At 37.9% G+C, this 17,660-nt stretch overlaps 1 protein-coding gene, 1 long non-coding RNA gene and 1 pseudogene across 4 annotated transcripts in view; 1 reads left to right on the forward strand and 2 right to left on the reverse strand.

Annotated features, from left to right (window-relative positions):
- Window positions 1-17,660, forward strand: part of RB1 (RB transcriptional corepressor 1) — a 119,684-nt gene that overhangs the window by 4,311 nt on the left and 97,713 nt on the right. Inside the window, exon 1 of one of the 3 annotated variants that reach the window (XM_020876524.2) lies at window positions 8,012-8,398. The exons of the other annotated variants lie outside the window; for them this stretch is intronic. The gene's annotated coding sequence lies outside the window, so the exon portion shown is untranslated. Of the gene's footprint in view, window positions 1-8,011; window positions 8,399-17,660 lie in introns of those variants that run through there. 3 annotated transcript variants of the gene reach the window in all.
- On the reverse strand, window positions 390-7,997 carry LOC139036285 (uncharacterized). The gene is made up of 2 exons (XR_011488995.1): window positions 7,334-7,997; window positions 390-5,261 (listed from the first exon to the last, which is right to left on the reverse strand). It is a non-coding gene; the product is annotated as an uncharacterized lncRNA (long non-coding RNA).
- Window positions 9,993-10,739, reverse strand: LOC110126702 (proteasome subunit alpha type-4 pseudogene; annotated as a pseudogene).

The raw sequence follows: 17,660 nt of genomic DNA on the forward strand, positions 1-17,660 counted from the left end.
AGTGGATTAATGAATGAATCTCTGATTATTAGATAAAGTCTTACAATTTGAATTACTGAGTCAAAAGCTACGAGCATTTATAAAACTATTGGTAATTATTGCTAAATTGCACTCTAATCACTTCTAATGAGTTTACGTTGTCATTCAGCATTGTATTAGAGTACACTGCTGTCTTGTTTTTTACTGATTCGGTCAATGCAGCAAAATATGTTTATATACATCCCATAAAAATAGCTATTTATAACTGTTAAAAAAAATCTCTAGTGTTTTAATCTGTTTGGACTATTACAACAAATACCTTAGACTGGATAGCTTATAAACAATAGAAACTTATTTCTCACTGTTCTGGAGCTGGAAAGTCCAAGATCATGATGCAGGCAGATTGTGGGTCTAGTAAAGGCACAGTTCTTTATTCACAGGGAATTCACAGATAGTGCCTTGTCACTGGCCTCGCTTGGCAGAGCTGGTGGGAGCTTTTGCTGGCCTCTTTTAGAAGGGTACTGATTTCATTCATGAGGGCCCTTCCCTCCTGACCTAATCACTCCTGAAGGCTCTACCTCCTGATACCATCTTGTTGGGCATCAGGTTTGCAGCATCTGAATTTGAGGGGGACACAAGTATTCAGTCTATAGCATCTGGTAATAAAAAAAAAGAGAAAACAAACCTCACATTTTCAAAAGATCTGAACATATTCTAGAACTACATACTAAAAAGGCATTCTTGAAGTATCTTGGATGAATGACTTTGGTATTATCATCCCAAAGCACCTAATATATATTTCCACTGATTTGGGTATATCATGTACAAAGCCGTTTCTTTGAATGTGCTGTTAAAGAGTCATCACTCCTTCACTTCTCTCTCTTCCATAAATACTAGGCTTTTAGTTTTCAGAAAGTTGAGAAGGGGTAGTTGATTATAGACAGTATTGGTAAGTGCAGATAGTTGCCAATTTTTAAGTGAGCTGTGTTCCAGATCTCTTGAAAGTGAAAGTGAAAGTCACTCAGTCGTATGGAACTCTGATCCATGGAATTCTCCAGGCCAGAATACTGGAGTGGGTAGCCTTTCCCTTCTCCAGGGGATCTTCCAAATGCAGGTCTCCCACATTACAGGTGGATTCTTAACCAGCTGAGCCACAAGGGAAGCCCAAGAATACTGGAGTGGGTAACCTATTCCTTCTCAAGCAGATCTTCCGACCCAGGAATCCAGATCTTAGTAAGTACAATAAGGTAGTTAGATTTGCAGGCTAGTTCACAGGATGCTTTTTTTAAAAAACTGAATTCTAGCAGTAATAGTTTTGGGCTTCGGACTTTCATATATACGTATATAAATAAATAAATGTTACTGCTTTTGTATCCTACCCTTTTCTTTCTCCTGGCTTTGTCCCTATCTTCCATGGGAACTGGCATAGTTTAAAACTCATCTCCTGACGATGCTCTTGATGGGGACTAGGAGATGAAAAGTCATTTCTGGTTGTGTGCTGAGGAAAATAAAGGAATTTCATGTTACATTTGGGATTTGGGGCATCTTTTCGTTGGGTACGACAGGATGATGTTGTATTTTTCTGTTAACAGTTCACCAGACTCTTCCACAGAAATGTTATTTTCAGTGATAGTTAAGTTTTTGAGAGTTGGCCTGACAATTTAATCTTCATTTATACAGTAATTTCTAAGGGAGAATGTGACACAGTGAGTGCTGAGAAGCCAGAGAGTGACACAATGAACCTGTTTCTGATGCAGCCATTCTAGTTGCACTTGGCTATCTTCTTTGAAACAAGAAGAATGTGGTAACTCAGGGTAATTTTTGGCACCTGAAAATAGATAATGTTTATTGAAACAAAGGATGGGTTAAGAGCAAGAATTTGTCATGAGACTGGACTGACTCAAGTTTCAAATCTACCATTTACTGTCTCTGTGATCATGAAAAGGTACCTAAAATCTCCAAGTCTCAATTATCTTATTTGCAAATGGAACTAACAATAATTTCTGTGTCTTGGAGTTATTTGGTAGATTAAATAAATTCATGCATATAAAGCATTTATTAGTGTAAATAAGTGCTTATATTTGGTCATGCAAGCAGAATATTTTGACTAATGAGCTACTGCAGAAAATCTTATATTAATGTTTTTTAAAAGAATTTAAGGATCAGTTAAAATGGTTGAAGTTTTAAATGGATGTATAGTGATTTTGATGTGGCACTTTCATTAAAATTCACATTTTTAGGTTCTTGAGAGTTAAAAAAAAGTTGTTTATACATGCAGGAAAGCATATATTAATCCTTTTAAAGGAAAGGTTTGTGGTATATTGTCTAGAAATTTCTTTTTGTATAAATGTTTAGTAAGCGTGTAATATGTGATTGCTGTCATATGATTAAATTGTGTTCATGCTGCTTACAGCATATGAATAAAATAAGAAATTGGTCAGGTGTACTTCTCATACTGTGACTTATGGTGAATCAGTTGTTGGAATATTGGTTTTCATTCTGCATCTTGAATGACAGCGTGGCAGAGAAAAAAAAAACCTTGGACCTCAGGGCAAAAAACTTATTGTAGTTGTAATGTAGCTATATGATTTTAGGCAAATTGGCTAATCCCAGTCTCAGTTTGCTCATCTGAAAAACAGAAATGATGTCTGAATGTCAGCCTTTTAGGCTTTTGCATAGAGGGGGTGTGTGTGTGTATTTGTATGTTTATTTGTGTGTGTATATATTCAAGGGCTTTGAAATATATTACCCTTGATAGAAGCATTTTAGAGGTAATTACATTTAGAAAGATAATTGAAGAGAATAGTTTGGAATTAGAGTAAAACTAGGCATTCTATTTAAGCTGTGCTGCAAAAATATGACGAGGTTTCTTAATAACCTTAGCAGAATATATATTTTAAAATTATGTGTAATGAAAAATTTCTTTGCCTATAATTTTTTAGTCCTTAGTTATATATATACCCTTTCTGTTTGAAGATGGTGCTTATATTCTGATTGCTTGTGGTTTTTGCTGAGCAAAATACATTTAAGAACATGTTTGTGTGTATGTGTCCTCAGTCGTGTCTGACTCTTTGCGACCCCATGGACTGTAAACTGCTAAAGGACATATACATGAATGTTACATTTGTATTACAGATGGAGGATATATGCAGGTTCTTTTATTTCTGATTCTACTTCTAAGATTAATTTTTAAAGACATTTTATTTTGGAGAGTTTCAGAGATTCATATAAGTAGGTTAGAGAAAATAGTATGAATTCTCACATACCTCTTAACCAGCTTCAGTAGTTATCAGTCATGGCCAAACTCTTTTTCTCCCTGACTCCAGATTATTTTAAAGTAAATCCAAGATATGATGTTTCATCTATACATATTTCAGTATGTATGGGGGGAAAAAAAGAGCTCTTTAAAAAAATGACCACAAAAAATTTCCTGGCGGTCCTCTGATCAGGATTCCACACTTCCACTGTAGGGGTCATGGACTGAATCCCTGATTTGGAAACTAAGATCCTACGAGCTGCACCAGAAGACAGTCCCCTCCAAACAACAGAAGCATCACAGTTCATCACACCTGATAAAATTAATGAAAATTTCTTAATATCAAATTATTATTTGATTATTGTTTGAATTATCTATATTGTTTCATAAATTCTTTTTTTCAGTATGTTCAGGATTTAAATAAGGTCTACCTAGTGTGATTGGTTGATTTATGTTTTAAATCTCTTTCAGTCTGTAGACTTTACCTTTTCCTTCCCTCCCCCTTTTCCTTTCTTTTCTTATTTTTTTTCCAATGTATTTGTTGAAGAAACTGGAGTTTTTATCCTGTGAGATTTTTTACTGTGTGTATTTTACAGATTGTACCTCCTTCATTGTTTAACATATTTCCTAATTCTCTGTGTTTTCTAGAAATGATTGTAGAGGCCTGATCAGATCCTGGTTTGATATTTTTCAGAAGAAATGCTTCAGAGATGTTGTTGTGTATGCCTATTGGTAGACAAATAATGTCTTGTGTTCTCTCTTTTAATGTAAGCTTTTTTTGATGACCATTGACTGGAGCCATTAGAGGTTGCTAAATGCTGAACTAATCTTTCCCTTTTCAATTACTAGTTGTAATTCTTCTGTAAATAGAAACTTTCCTCCATCAACTATGTTTATTCTGAAGTATAGGTCATTCAGGAAAGGTTGGATAAGTGCTTTATTCTTTGCGTTTATTGACTAGTTTTCTTTCTTTCTTTCTTTCTTTTTTTTTGGTGTTTATTGACTAGTTTTCAAGCTGAGTTTGTCTCATAACATTCCCCAAAAGTGACCAATGATTATAATCATCTTTTCAAGTATTAATATTATCTTACAATACCAATAGACCAGTTTGACTATACAAAGACATTTAATAAGATCTTTACTCAAAGATAATATAACATTCAGTTGATCCTTGAATAGTGTTGGGGTTAGGGCCAGCAAACCTCCACACAGTCGACGATCTGTATTACTTATGGTTGACCCTCTGTATACACAGTTTCTTCATATACATGGTTCCTCCATTTCTGTAGTTTCACATCTGAGAGTTTAGCCAATCTCAGCTCATGTAATACTATAATATTTACTATTGGAAAAAAAAAATTGCCTATAGTGTAGTACTATAGTCTTGCAAAGAGTTGACTCACTGGAAAAGACCTTGATGCTGAAAAAGATCGAAGGCAAGGCGGGGCAGGCCGAAGCAGAGGATGAAATGGTTAGATAGCATCACCAACTCAATGGACATGAATTTGAGCAAATTCCAGGAGATGGTGAAGGACAGGGAAGCCTGGTGTGCTGCAGTCCATGGAGTCACAATGAGTCAGACACAACTTAGCGACTGAAAAACAACAGTAGCCTTTACTATTGAAAAAAAATATATAGCACACAGTTTGCAGCCATGTTCTTCAAGAGTCAGCTGTATTTTGTAATTTCAAGAATGAAATGGAAATAAGATCATATAGTATTTAACCTTAGGGATTGTCTTTTTTTTTTTCATTAAGCATAATTCCCTGGAGACACATTGATGTTAAATGTCATTATATTTGTTTGCTAGGGGTGCCATGAAAAAATACCACAGACTGAGTGGCTTAGACAACAGAAATATGTTTTCTCACAGTTCTGGAGGCTGGAAGTCCAAGATAAACTATGGGCAGGTTTGGTTTCTTCTGCGGCCTCCCTCCTTGGTTTGCAGATGGCTGCCTTCTCCTTGTCTTCTGGAACAGTTTTCCTGTGCACAAATCCCTGGTGCCCTTTTGGGTGTCCAGGCTTCCTGTTCATGTAAGGACGCTAGTCAGATTCAATTAGGTTTACACTTCTGTCCTCATTTTAACTTATGTACCACTTGAGACCCTATTTCCAAACACAGTTATGTTCTCATATACTTAGGGCTCGGGCTTCAACATAGGAATTTTGTGGAGGGAACACAGTCCAGCTCATTGAAAATGGTTTGTTTCTTTGTTACTTTTTGGTAGTATTCCATGGTATGGCTACACCACAGTTTGTTTAACCGTTCACTTATTGAAAGGTGGCTGTGTTGTTTGTAGGCTTTAGCTACTATGAATGAAGCTGCTATATCTACATCATGTTATAGATTTTTATTGTGGGCATAAGTTTTCCACTCTTTAAACACCAAGGAGTGTTGTTGTTGGATCCTATTGCAGAGATCCTACGGTAAGAGTATGTTCATTTTTGTAGGAAACCTCCAAATTGTGTCCACAGTGGTGGTACCATTCAAGAAAGCGCTGCTTCTTTCATATTTTTGTGAGCATTTGGTGTTGTCACTGTCTTGCATTTTGGCCATTCTAATAGGTGTGATATCTCACTGTTTTAATTTGTAATTCTCTTAATGGTGTACGATGGTGAACATCTTTTCATGTTTATTTGCCATCTGTACATCATTTTCAGAGAGGTGTTGACACCTTGTGCCAGTTTTTTTAGTCTGTTGTTTATTTACTCATTGTTGAGTTTTAGGAGGAGTTTGTGTATTTTGGAAAACAGTCCTCTTTAGATATTCCTTTTGCCAGTATTTTCTCCCATTCTGTGGCTTAACTTCTCATCCTCTTGACAGTGTCTTTCGTCAAGCAGAAATAATTTTAATAAAGTCCAGGTTATAAATTCTTCCTTTTATGAATCATGCCTTTGATATTGTATCATTATCATTGCCATCACACTTCCTGATTTCAAACTATTACACAGCTCTAGTCATAAGAATAGAATGGGATTTAGCATTCAGACAGACACATAGATCAAGAGAAAAGAAAAGAGATCCCAGAAATAAACCCCCACACATATATGGTCAGTTAATTTATGACAGAAGAAGCCAAGAATATTCAGCAGTGATAAAACCATCTCTTCAGTAAAGGGTTCTGGGAAAACTGGACCACTGCCTCACACTATTGATAAAAATTAACTCATACTGGATTAAGAGACTTGAACATAAGAAACCATAAACTCCTAGAAGAAAACATAGGTGCAAGCTCCTTGACCACCGTCTTGGGATGATTTTTTGAATTTGACACCAAAAGCAGAGTGAACAAAAGCAAAAATAAACAAGTAGAACTAACTACATCAAAATAAAAAGCTTCTGATAGGAAAGGAAACCATTGACAAAATGAAAAGGCAGCCTACCAATTGTGAGAAAATATTTGCAAATCTTGTATCTAATAAGGAGTTAAAATCCAAAATACTTAAAGAACAAACAATCCAGTTTAAAAAAAAATGGGCTGAGGGACTGAATAGGTATTTTTCCATGGAAGACATACAGATGGCTAACAAGTACATGGTGCTTAACCTCTCTAATCATCAGGGAAATGCACATCAAAACCACAGTAAAATACCACTCCCAACTGTTAGAATGGTTATTATAAAAAAGACAAGACATAATAAGCGTTGGTGACAATATAGAGAAAAGGGAACCATACATTGTTGGTAAGAATGTATATTGGTGCGTCCACTGTGAAAAACCGTACCTGGAGAGGAGAGATCAAGATGGAGCAGAAGGATGCGGGCTCACCTTCACGCACCAACACATCAAAACCACAACTACATACAGAGCGGTGCTTGGTAAAATTGATTTGGGAACTAGCCAGCTGGCTCTTTTTCAACCGAGGCTGTGAAGGAAGAACTGCACAAAGGCTGGCAGGAAGGGAGGAGAAGCAGTCTGGTCTGGTCAGGACCTGCCCCCGCCAGTGGAGGGTACAGAAGGGGAGGGACATGGCACAGACTTGGGGATTTTCCCTGGGGGGAGTGAGGGGTTTGAGCCACGTATTAGGCAACCTAGCCAACGGGTCCAACCCTGAGAAGACGACCCCCTTAGCTGGTTTGGAAATCATTGGGGCTTACCGAAGGGCTCTAAGAAACCAGGACTTGGCCCTTGAAGGACGTGCACAGACTTGGCTCCTCCCAGTCACAGCAGAGTCAGCAGATGGAAAACTTTCTTGGGCTCTGGCCGGCTTACCAGGACCATCCCAGTGTATCCCGCAGCCTGCTCAGGGCTCCTGCTCCAGCGCCTCTTGCCCTGGCGCTGCACCCACTGCGGCGCGGGCAGCTGCTGAGAGCGCGCACGCTTGGAGGGTTGCGAGCCTGCTTGCACCCTGCCGCTGACTGACCAGTGTGGAGGCAGACACTGCCAGCCTGGGTGTCCGTGTCTACACCCTGGAGGAAGCAAAGCCGCATCCCAGACGGACAATGTAGGCACTTGGTAGACCGACGTTGCACACACTTGAGGGGGAGTAAAACTAGGTGGGGCCTGCCATCGCAGGCTCGTGTGTCCATGCGCGCATCTGGAAGGGAGTGAAACCGGGTCAGTGAGGCAGGATCATGTGTCCATGCGCGCATCTGGAAGGAAGTGAAACCGGGTCACTGAGCGCAGGCGCCAGCTCAAGTCATGACCCGGCCTCTAACCAAGGCATGGACGCCGCGCGTTGCCGAGGGAGAGAAACCAGCGCAGAGGTTCAGCCCCGTGTCCTCAGCCGTGGACGCGCCCCATACCTGGACAGGGACTCCTGTCAGAAACCCACTTTCCTCCTAGCAGAAGCCCACTTGCCTGGGTACTCCGGTTCCAGCCCCTGGAGCCCCGCCCACACCCCTTATATGGTGGAGACCGCTTCGGACCCGTAGCTGCTCCAACCTCAACCCATGAGAAAGATGGCTGCCCGCACAGCCCAGGGGAAGACAGCCTGCGCTCGTTCACTTCAGATCCAGCAGCTCGCAGACCAGAGCGTCTGGGCACATGCAGACTGCATTGGGACACCCCCACATGAGGACATGCCTCCAAGACTGGGATAGGTAACTGTTTCACCTAATCATGGTGACAGAGAAGGCTGAACAAAATGAGAAGACTGAGGACTATATTTCAAATGAAAGGGCAAGAAGAAACCCCTGAAAAAACTCTCTGATGAAACGGAGGTAAATACCTTATAAAGAGTCCAGTAGTAATAGGAATGCTAACTGAACTGGGAAAAAGAATAGATGAACACAGAATTTTAACAAGGGATTAGAGAAAACATAGAAAAAAACCAGTCAGCGCTAAAAAACGGGATAACTGAAATGAAAAACACTAGAGAGAATTAACAGCAGGTTAGGTGATACGGAAGCATGCATAAGGTATAGAATAATGGAAATCACTGGGTCACAACAGCAGAAAGAAAAAAATTTTTTAAATGAGAATTGTTTAAGGGACTTTGGGGATAACATTAGGTGTACTAAAAATCACAGTCATAGGGGTCCCAGAAGAAGAGAGGGAGAAAGAGGTAGAAAATTTATTTCATGAAATTATGGCTGAAAACTTCCCAAACGTAGACAGGAAACAGATATCCAGGTGCAGGAAACACACAGTCACAGACAGTATGAACCCAAGGCATATCATAATTAAAATGGCAAAAGTTAAAGAGAGAATTCAAAAGGCAGCAAGAAATAAAGAGTCACATACATTTCTATTATAATAATGTGTTTTCTCTTTCTCTTTTTTTAAAGTTAATCTGACTGTAGGCTTTTTTATTTTATTGATCTTTTTAAAATATCAGCTTTTGGTTTCCTTGGTTTTTCTGTTGGTTTTCTATTTGCAGTGATTCTTTTGTATTTAGCTGACTTTTTGTATTGAAATGTTTAAATTCCTTTCTTATTTCCTTTTGTGTATATTGTTTTCTTTGTCATTACCATAGGGATTACATTTAGCATCTTAAAGTTTTATACTTTAATTTGAATTTTTTCAAGCTTAACTTCAATAATATAGAAAATTATACTTCATTAGCCCTGTCCACACTCCTTTCAGTTATTGATGTCACAAAACTATGCCTTTTTATATCAAGAGTCCAAAAACATAAACTAATGATTTTTAATGCATCAGTGTCTTAAATTATATAGAAACAGCATGTGGAGTTATACACTATTATTGTAATAGTAATATCTTTTATAATTGCCTGTGTATTTACTTTTACTGAGATGTTTATTTCTTCAAATGACTTTGAGTTACTAACTTTAATCCTTTATTTTCAACCTGCAGGACTCCTTTTATTTATTTATTTATTTATTTATTTATTTATTTATTTTAACATTTCCATTCTCTCCAAATTTTATTAAAAAAAAAAAAGAGGGAGAGGGTGATTAAGCTGTCCATAAAGAGTAATCATTATTACAGTATTCACCTGGACAGAAATAACAAGGACCCAATTCAGTTGGTACCATCCTATTTTCCCACTAGACAAGTTAAAAAAGTCAAAACTTTCTCAATGTGGAAGAGTAGGACAGCCTTTACACTGAAATGGTGCCCCAAATGAGTTATAAAATCCCTGATTTTGTCTTCTACTTATCCTTTTCTTTCTGTTCTTTTTCTTTCTTCTCACGCTCAGCTTTAGCTTCTTCTTCCTCGTGTTTTTTTTTTTTTTTTTTAACATTGGTTATCATTTATTGAACAGGTATTATGTACCAGGCATGCCTTACAAATACAATTCTATGATATCTTTTTTTTAATTTCCTCGTGTTTTTTGATCAACTGTTCCACTTCTTTTTGTTTGAGAACTCTGATGACAGCCTTTCCATTCTATCTTGTTAGTGTGGCAATTTCCACTTTTTCAGCAGAGAGCTTACTAACATCCATGGTCTTATTTAGGAATTTGATAGCTAAAGCAAGTGCTGATTTCAAAGTCATTTCTCCTTCTTTGTAGTCTTGTTTTAACATTGATACAGCTGCAGCACTATTATTTCCAATGCATGTGGCTTTCCAACCTCCATAATTTCCACTAGGATCACTCTGATAGAGCTGAAAGCCATAGTGCTTATCCCAGCCAATGTAAAGCAATGAAACACTGAAAGGACGTTTTCCTCCAAACTGTGTATAAGCTTGTTTGATATCACACAGTGCTGTGACCAACTGCTCACAAGGAATCGGCTCCTGATACTGTAATAGATACCTTTGCGCAATGAGCCTCAGTTCATTCGTCAGAACATTAGCATCAGAAGTTATGCCTGCCACACTACAGGCCATATCCTCATTCAGTTTATAAATTTTTTCGGAGAAAAAGACTTCATCAAGAAGCTTGTGGATGTTGCGTCTCTCTCCTGCAAGCAGAACGCCATCATTTGCTAAAATTCCCAAACAAGTGCCTGCGTGTCCAATAGCTTCCATGGCATATTCAACTTGGTACAAGCGACCTTCTGGAGAAAATATAGTGGTCCTGGAGTCATATCTTCGAGACATGTTTTCTTACGTTTATGATAATTCCGGGAAGACCGACACCGAGCACCTTTCTCCGCGGGAAAGACACTCCGACAGTGCCCAAGTATCCGTTGCTAATATGGCCCCCTGCAGGATTCCTTTTAGCATTCCTCATAGGACATGTCTAGTGGTAATGAACTTCCTCAACTTTTGTTTATCTAGGAATGTCTTGATTTCTCCCTTACTTTTGAAGGACAATTTTACTGGCTATAGCAATCTTGGCTAATAGTTTTTTTTTCTTTTAGCATTTTGAATGTATCAGTCCTCTGCCTTCTTCAGCGTTTCTGATGAGAAATCTGCAGATAATCTAATTTAAGATTCTTTATACATAATGACTTGCTTTTTTCTTGCTGCTTTAAAAATGCTCCCTTTGTCTTTGGGTACATGAATGCATGCTAAGTTGCTTTAGTCATGTCCAACTCTTTGCTCCCCTGTGGACTGTAGCCTGCCAGGCTCCTCTGTCCATGGGATTCTCCAGGCAAGAGCACCAGAGTGGGTTGCCAGGTCCTCCTCCACAGGATCTTCCTGACCTAGGAATTGAACTCACGTCTCTTACATACATCTCCTGCATTGGCAGGAAGGCTCTTTACCCCTAGCACCCCCTGGGAAGCCCTGTCTTTGGATTTGACAGCTTAATTATGTCTTGGAATGGGTCTTTTAAAAATGTTATTTGTTTATATTTTTTTGGCTTTGCTGTGTCTTCATTGTTGTGCGCAACCTTTCTCTAGTTGCAGAGAGCTAGGGTCACTCTTTGTTATGGTATCCGGGCTCCTCATTATGATGGCTTCTTTTATTGTGGAGTTCTGGCTCTAGAGCATGGGCTTAGTAGTCGTGATGCATAGGCTTAGTTGCTCTGCAGCATGTGGAATCTTCATGCACCAGGTATCTAACCCATGCTGCCTGCATAGACAGGTGGATGCTTTATCACTGGACCACCAGGGAAGTCTCTGTCTTAGAATGGGTCTTAGTCATCAATATCTGGCTCCCCAAAGGGGAAATAGAGAAAATAAAGAGTAGGGGGAAGGTGCCAACCTTTTAAATCTTCTGAAAGTCACTTCAGCTAGCAGGAGAGGTGCAACAAGAGACCCCCCCCCCCCCCCCTTGCTACATTCCTGCAATGCACAGTGATCAGAGCACAGATCTATGAAATTTGGAGGACTGGATCCCTTTTCGCTCTCCCTGGCTCCTGCAGATTGCATGCCGGTTGTTCCAGGAACATGTGCACAGTTGTCTGCCATGTGGGTGACAGTTGGCCATGAGTAGCTGCTACTGTGCTAAGAGCTAAAACTGGTAGAAATTAACTATAATTTACCTTCTGCCCCTTCCTCTAGAAGTTGCAAGCCTTCAATAGACTCCAGAGTTCCAGAATAGTTAACATCGGACAGATTCTGTCAGTGCAGTTGTCTAGGTAGGGACACAGATTTCTCGTGCTGCCTACTCTGCCATCTTCCCAGCTTTCTCTCTTAATATGAAGTTTGGGGTCAATTTGTCAATTTCTTTTAGAAAGGCAGTTGAGACCTCAGTAGGGATTATGCTAAATCTGTAGGTTAATTTGGGGAGTATTGCCATTTTAATGATATTATCTTCAGGTGCATGAACGTGAAATGTCTTTACATTTATTGAGATAGTCTTTAAGTTTTTCAACAGTATTTTTAGTTTTTAGAGTACAGGTCTTGCAATTAAAATATTATTGCTAAGTATTGTACTCATTGATGCTATTATAAATGGGATTTATTTTCGATATTTGGTTTATTCATTGCTGGTAGATAGAAATACAATTGACTTTTGCATGTTGATTTTGTATGCTGTGAACTTGCTGAATTCATACTTTAGTTCAAGTAGTTTTTTAGTGTATTCTGTAGGATTTTCTGTAAACAGGATTGTGTTATCTGCAAATAGAGATAGTTTTACTTCTATCTTTACAATATGGATGCCCTTTATTCAATATCAGTTCAGTTCAGTTCCTCAGTCATGTCCGACTCTTTGAGACCCCATGAACCGCAGCATGCCAGGCCTCCCTGTCCATCACCAACTCCCGGAGTTTACCCAAACCCATGTCCATTGAGTTGGTGATGCCATCCAGCCATCTCATCCTCTTGTCGTCCCCTTCTCCTCCCACCCTCAATCTTTCCCAGCATCAAGGTCTTTCCAAATGAGTCAGCTCTTCGCATCAGGTGGTCAAAGTATTGGAGTTTCAGCTACAACATCAGTCCTTCCAATGAACACCCAGAACTGATCTCCTTTAGGATGGACAGGTTGGATCTCCTTGCAGTCCAAGGGACTCTCAAGAGTCTTCTCCAACACCACAGTTCAAAAGCATCAATTCTTCAGCGCTCAACTTTCTTTATAGTCCAACTCTCACATCCACACATGACCACTGGAAAAACCATAGCCTTGACTAGACGGACCTTTGTTGACAAACTAATGTCTCTGCTTTTTAATATGCTGTCTAGGTTGGTCATAACTTTCCTTCCAAGGAGTAAGTGTCTTTTAATTTCATGGCTTTGGTCACCATCTGCAGTGATTTTGGAGCCCCCCAGAATAAAGTCAGCCACTGTTTCCCCTGTTTCCCCATCTATTTGCCATGATGTGATGGGACCAGATGCCATGAATGTTGAACTTTAAGCCAACTTTTTCACTCTCCTCTTTCACTTTCATCAAGAGGCTCTTTGGTTCTTCTTCACTTTCTGCCATAAGGGTGGTGTCATCTGCATATCTGAGGTTACCTTGATATTTCTCCCAGCAATCTTGATTCCAGCTTGTGCTTCCTTCAGCCCAGCGTTTCTCACTATGTACTCTGCATATAAGTTAAATAAGCAGGATGACAATATACAGCCTTGACATACTCCTTTCCCAATTTGCAACCAGTCTGTTGTTCCATGTCCAGTTCTAACTGTTGCTTCCTGACCTGCGTACAGGTTTCTCAAGAGGCAGGTCAGGTGGTCTGGTATTCCCATCTCTTTCAGAATTTTCCACAGTTTATTGTGATCCACACAGTCAAAGGCTTTGGCATAGTCAATAAAGCAGAAATAGATCTTTTTCTGGAACTCTTTTGCATTTTTGATGATCCAGCGGATGTTGGCAATTTGATCTCTGGTTCCTCTGCCTTTTCTAAAACCAGCTTTAATATCTGGAAGTTCACGGTTCATGTGTTGCTGAAGCCTGGCTTGAAGAATTTTGAACATTACTTTGCTAGCGTGTGAGATGAGTGCAGTTGTGTGGTAGTTTGAGCATTCTTTGGCATTGCCCTTCTTTGGGATTGATATGGATGCCCTTTATTTCTTTTTCTTAGTGGACTGCCCTGGCTAGAACCTCCAATACATTGTTACCTTTTCCCTGATCTTAGTGGGAGAACATTGAGTCTTACTGTTACCTGTGATGTGGGCTTTCTGGAGATGCCTTTTGTCAGGTTGAGGAAGTTCCCTTTTATTCCAGTTGTGTTGAGTATTTTGTCAAATGGTTTGGGATTTTGTCAAATGATTTTTTTCTGCATCTATTGAGACAACTATGTTTTTTCTCCTTATTGATATAATGTATTATATTCTCCTAAGATTTTAAACCAACATTGTGTTTCTAGGATAAGTTTCACTTGTTTATGGTGTGTAATTATTCTTATATATTTTTAACTTGGTTTCCTTGTATTTTGTTCAGAATTTTTATGCATTCGTTCATAAGAGATTTTGGTCTCTATTTTCTTTCCTTGCAGTGTCTTTGTCTGATTTTAATGTCAGGGTAGTACTGACTGCCGAAGGAGATGGGAAATGTTTCCTTTTCTTCAGCTTTTATGGAGCATTTTGGTTAATTGATGGGTTTCCCTGGTGACTCAGACAGTAAAGCATCTGTCTGCAGTGCAAGAGACCAGGGTTTGATTCCTGGGTTGGGAAGATCCCCTGGAGAAGGAAATGGCAACCCACTCCAGTACTCTTGCCTGAAAAATCCCGTGGATGGAGGAGCCTGGTAGACTACAGTCCATGGGGTCACAAAGAGTCAGACGAGACTGAGTGACCTCACTTTCACTTGGTGAATTGATACTAATTCTGCTTTAAATGTTTGGTAGAATTCATCAATGAAACCATCTGAGCCTCAACTTTTCTCTGTGTAGAAATTTTAAAATTACTAGTCTAGTCTTTTACCTTGTTACAGGTCTTTTCAAATTGTCAGTTTCTTTCTGTGTTGGTTTGGTCATCTCTGTCTCTTTAGAAGTTTGTCCATTTAATTTAAATTATCTGATTTGTCAGCAGGCAGTGGCTCATAGCATTCCTGTTATAATTCTTTTTGAAATTTCTATAAGGTAGGTCTTAATATCCCTATGTCATTTCTAATTGTAACTAATTTGAATCTTTTTTCTTGATCAGTCTAAAAGTTTCTCTTATCTTTTTTTCAAAAAAACAATTTTTGGTTTTATTGATTTTCTCTACTTTTATACTCTAAATTTAATCAAACCATTTCTTCCCTCTTCACCATTTAATGTCTTAAGCTTAATATATATGTCGGATAGCATTATTAAAGTTCTTCATGAGCTTTCATCATGAACTACTCAGATATATCTAACATGTAATTATAGATAATTGTTATAATAGTATATAATTTGATTGCTATTTTTACTGCAGCATATTTTCTTTTTTCTGAGGACCCATGGAAGGAATTTTACTCTCATCTCTGAATGAAGACTAGCTAGGCTGCTTCTGATAAGCAATTTTATTTTATTTTGTGGTCATTATGACTCTTGTAACTGTTTACAGATTTGAATGCCAACTTTCAAGGCATAGCATGTAGTTTTTCTCACTAACATCTTTCTTGTTATTTTTTCCACTGTTTCTGTATTTCCCTTTCAGTATTTCAAAGAAATATATATTTACATACGAACATGCATATATAAATGTTTATCCTGTATATAAACACATGTATATATTCAAAACTCAAATATACTTGTTTTTAAAATTTTTTGTAGTATTAAAGTGAGAAGTGAATATCCATTGCTCTCTTTGTATTCCCACCTCTATAGAAATAACCACTGATAAATTTTTGTTCATTCTGTCCCTCCAACCCTTCCTCATTTCCCCCTTCACATACACACAGGATTTTTATTTTTTTCACTGAGGTTTTATTATTTATTTACACTTTTTAACCAATTTAAGTAATTATTTTGGAATAGGCAATAGATTCAGATGGTTTAAGATTCAAAAGAAATAAAAATGTAAGCAATGAAAACCTCTCTCATTCTTTCCCCTAAATTACCCGCTTCTCCTCCATAAGCAGCTAATAAAAGTTTCTAGTTTTTGTGTTTTTCTGTACCTTGCTTTCTTCATGTAGTGTTATATGTTGAAGAGTACCTCTCCTTCTGTGTTTAGCTTAATCTTTTTAGTGTATGTATTTTCCATTGTATGGACATGTGATTTGTTTATATATTCCCCTATTAATAAACATTAAATTTGGCCATTTGATACTACAAACTGCTGCAGTGAATAGCTTTATATATACATTTAGTGCACAAATAAGAGTACTTTTGTAATGTTGGTTCCTAGAAGTGAAACCACTGGGTCAGAAGACATTCACATTTACAAAATTTAATAGATATGTCTTTGCTCACAGATAGATAAATAAATAAAATCTTTGCTGATATCTCACTTTTCCAATAAGGCCTAACACTGTTTAATACTGTACTCTGCCCTACTTCCCCGTCAGATTTCTCTTCACTTTACCCTGCTTTTTTTAAGTTGAAGTTTACAGTGTTGTGTTGGTTTCTAGTGTACAGCAAAGTGATTCAGTGATGTGTGTGTGTATTCTTTATCAAATTCTTTTCCATTATGGGTTATAACAAGATATTGAATATCTTGTTTCTCCCAAGCTTATTTCCCTTTTGGTAACCATAAATTTTGTTTTCTATGTCTGTGAGTCTTTTTCTGTTTTGTCTGTGAGTTCATTTGTATTGTTTTTTAGATTCCACACATAAGTGATATTATATGATGTTTGTCTTTGTCTGACTTGACTTTGTATGATTCGGTCCATCCACATTGCTGCAAATGGCATTAGTGATTTCCTTCTTTCATATGGTTGAGTGACGTTTAGTTGGTTGTATATACCACATCTTCTTTATTCATTCACCTGTCTTTATTCTTCATGTTAGAAGTAGGTACCAGAAGAATATATCATACTGTATAACACCTTTTCCCCATAGGATTGAAATGACTGTGGAGAGTTATAGGCTTCCAGGTTTGCTAGGGTATCTTCAACCTCAATTTAATAGGACCATTTGTTTTTCTGTACTTTAAACATCTTTATGCTCTATATAATTTAGATACAACAGGTTTTGTTTTGAAAGAAGTGATTATAAATACTCTCTCAGTGAATCAGTTTTTTTCCTTATATGCATTATAATTTTAGAGGCCTGATATTCATAATTATTGATGTTCAGATTGGTAGTTATTTCTATTACATGTTCAGCTATAAACAGTAGTCAAGTTTATATGAGACCTAGATACTTAGGAGAGTTTTGAAGTGAGTTATTTTGTCAAAAATGCCTGTTCCTTTTCTACTTTACCTCTTTTCAGTATGTGCCTTGATTTTTCTCATTCTGCAAACCGTTTTTAAGATAAATTGAATCAGATTTATATTGCAGTCAGAAACCACCAAACTTCCCCTCACCTTGAATCTCTTTTAGAAAGTGTACCAAACTTTGTTTATTAAATAATAATTTTTCCTAATTTTATTCTAGCCTGACAGCCAGTGCTTTTTATCAGTATAAAGGTAAATTGTGTTACCTTGTTGCATTGAATTCTAGCAAAAGTGAAACACTAGCTACTTTAGCTACTGAGGCATTATTGAAAGTAAACATATGGGTTCACTTAAGTTTTTAAAAATTTAAGCAAATTTGCCAAAGATTATCATTTTATGATTTGAACCCTAGAGTCTCCCAGACCACAGGACTTCAGTGATCAATGGTCCCTTTCATTT

Source organism: Odocoileus virginianus, chromosome 8, assembly GCF_023699985.2.
Source record: "Odocoileus virginianus isolate 20LAN1187 ecotype Illinois chromosome 8, Ovbor_1.2, whole genome shotgun sequence".
Taxonomy (NCBI): domain Eukaryota; kingdom Metazoa; phylum Chordata; class Mammalia; order Artiodactyla; family Cervidae; genus Odocoileus; species Odocoileus virginianus.